The sequence below is a fragment of the Galeopterus variegatus genome, unplaced genomic scaffold, assembly GCF_000696425.1.
Source record: "Galeopterus variegatus unplaced genomic scaffold, G_variegatus-3.0.2 Scaffold6025, whole genome shotgun sequence".
In the NCBI taxonomy this organism is placed as follows: Eukaryota; Metazoa; Chordata; class Mammalia; order Dermoptera; family Cynocephalidae; genus Galeopterus; species Galeopterus variegatus.
Window position 1 is genome coordinate 124127 of NW_007732136.1, and position 3163 is coordinate 127289.

At 39.6% G+C, this 3163-nt stretch overlaps 1 long non-coding RNA gene across 1 annotated transcript in view; it reads left to right on the forward strand.

Annotated features, from left to right (window-relative positions):
• Positions 1–1968: 1968 nt before the first annotated feature.
• The window catches only part of LOC103605726, a 2458-nt gene continuing 1263 nt past the window's right edge, over positions 1969–3163 (forward strand). The window contains exons 1-2 of the long non-coding RNA XR_551802.1: positions 1969–2024; positions 2321–2384. This is a non-coding gene — a long non-coding RNA (uncharacterized LOC103605726). The remainder of the gene's footprint in view (positions 2025–2320; positions 2385–3163) is intronic.

Sequence of the window (3163 nt, forward strand, 5' to 3'; positions counted from 1 at the left end):
TTCTCAGACCACTGTGAGTGCCCAATGTATAAGATTGGCCATCAGCAGAGGACAGGGAAAGGCCAGTGAAAGGATTTGGAGACTTTCCTGGGCACTCAAGAGAATCTGGTGGGAGTTTAAGACTGTCTTAGGCTGCTATAACAAAATATAATAGACTGTATAACTTATAAAGAGAAATTTATTGTTCACAGTTCTGGAGACTGGAAAGTCCAAGATCAAGGTGCCAGCAGATTGAGTATCTAGTGAGGGCTTGTTCTTTGTCTCATAGGTGGTGCCTTTTTGCTGCAACCTCACATCGTGTAAGGGGCAAACAGGCTCCCTTGGGCCTCTTTTATGAGGGCACCAATCCCATTTCTAGGGCTTTGCCTTCATGACCTAACACCTCCCAAAGGCTCCACTTCCTAAGACACAATGGCATGAAACAGCCACTTAAGTTTGCTTACATATGCCATGGTCAGGAATTCAAGGAGGATACAGCAAAGACAGTTGCTCCTGATTAGTGATGTGTGGGGCCTCAGCCAGGAAGGCTCAAAGCCTGATGGTGGCTCAATGGCCAGGACTGAAGTCAACTAGAGGTATCTTCACTCACATACCTGGCTGTTGACGTTCACTCTCACTAAAAAGGATGAGAAATACCCAGGATGGTCTGCCATCTGTAGAACACACAGACTGATGGCAGAGGGGACCAAAAAGGCTCTGCTGACCTTGCTCATACAGGGCACCAAGTTGAGGGCAGTCTAGTGGGATGGATGATCAAACGCAGACCCTACACGACCTTGACGTGCTGCATCCAAATGTTAAAACCTGACTGATGAACTGTCTTATTTTCTGGGACTCCCACCTTTTCTTAGTGGCAGCCTTTGATTCAACCAGAACATGATCTGAATGGTTTGGGACATAATTAGAAGAATGGGCATGAAAATTGTGGTGACTAGATCAGAGAATGTTATTGCTGAAAGGGATTTGGGCAACTATCTAAATCGGTGATTTTTAACATTTAAAAAAATGATCTTAACCTCTTTTTTCAAACAAAACACAAGGTCAAAGCCTGATAATGGAACTGATAAAAACCCAGCTGATTTGATCAAAGCAGGGGTGGGGTCCACAGCATCTACCCATTCAACTTCTTCCTGGACACCTGTGCGCAGAACCCAGTCAGGAACAAGCCAATCTACTCATTTAGGAAGGGCCTGAAGTAGAATTATTTAAATATGTATACATTTAAGAACAGAGCTGTTCTTCAGCTGACATTTCCATTTGCCCAAGTTTCACCACTGGCACCTCCCTCATCGGTTAGCCAGAACTTCCATATGGCTACCAATAAACGTGGGCTCTCTCCACTTGTCTGTTCATTTTTCTCAGATTGCTGAAGATATGCACATGGTCCTGGAATAGCCAAGGCATATAACTGCCGCATTATCTCTAAAGGAAACAACCAGGATGCAGGTGTAGAGCTCTAACTTTGGCAGATTTTTCTTTAGTTGTAGGAGGTGAACAAACCCTGATGGTTACTATGCATTAAGTGACAACTATGTGCCAGATGCATATTATTATTATCTCTAATCTTCCTATAGTCCTACAAGGTAGGTAATAGAAGCCCCATTCTGAGTGGAGAAAACAGATTTAGCATTGCCTAAGGTCAATTGCTAGTAAGTGAAAACTTGGATTTGAATTCATGTCTTTCTCCAAAACTTACTCTCATCAATGCCACAGTCAGTAGGTATGATATAATTGAAAAGTAATTGAAAAAAATTTTTTTAAAGCATTTATTGAAACATAATTGTTTGTACATATCTGTGGGGTTCAACGTTGACTATCCCTACCTGTGTGCTATGTGTGATTCTCAAATCAGGGTAATTAGTATATTCAGTGTTACACAATGTATCATTTTTAAGGAACAGTAATTTTAAGAGCAATTTGATTTATAGTAAGTTTAATATGTATGGTTTTTAAAGTTAATTTTTACTTTCAGAGATGGGTGTTATGCCTGAGATTGCTCAAGCTGTGGAAGAGATGGATTGGCTGTAAGTACATAAAGCTTAAATGCACCTGTGACAAGGATTTTAATAATTTAAACAGTTGTTAGTGATTTTATCAAATATTTTTGGGTCTAGTTGGGTAAGTGAAATTCAGTTTTTCTTGTGATTTTCTAAATTATGGAAAGATTCCTTTTTAATCTTGATATATTTCTAGCTGAAAAAGATTGGCTATATTTACCAAATAAATTTCTCTTTTAGGCTTATAAGTTTAACGTGACTTAATTAGCTTAGGTGATTTTTTTTTCCCCCTAAACTAAGTTTTTCAAATGTCATTCTTTCAGTCTTCCAACTGATATCCAGGCTGAATCTATCCCACTGATCCTAGGAGGAGGTGATGTACTGATGGTATGTTTAAATTTGATGAGGTGGTTAGAAGCTGGGGACACACAGTGCTGGGGCTGGCTGTAATCCACTTGAAGAACTCCATAGACTTAAAAGTGATATTTTTACCAAACTGATTTGATTTATTCACAAACATTTATGATACATATACAGTCATGTGACACATAGTGACGTTTCTGTCAATGACAGACCACACATGGGATGGTGGTCCTATGAGATTATAATGGAGCTTTAAAATTCCTATAGCCTAGTGACATCATTGTGCAACTACTTTTTTCTCATATAAATTTAGTGTAGCCTAAGTGTGCAGTGTTTATAAAGCCTGCAGAAGTGCACACCAATGTCCTAGGCCTTCACACTTACCACTCACTCACTGACTCATCAGAGCAACTTCCAGTCCTGAGAACTCCATTCATGGTAAGTGCCCTATGCAGGTGTACCACTCTTTGTCCTTTGTACCATATTTTTACTGTGCCTTTTCTATGTTTAGATATGTTTAGATACACAAATACTTAATATTATATTACAGCTGCCTACATTATTCAGTACAGTAACATGCTGTACAGGTTTTCAGCCTAGGAGCAATAGGCTGTATAAGGCCTAGGTGTGTAGTAGGCTATACCGTCTAGGTTTGTGTAAGTACATTCTACGATGACCACACAATGATGAAATTGTCTAATGGCACATTTCTTAGGACATATCCCTGTGGTTAAGTGACACATGACTGTATCAGGATTCCTTGCTATCACCTAAGTTTGGATTTAGATGTATCTGGTCATGTT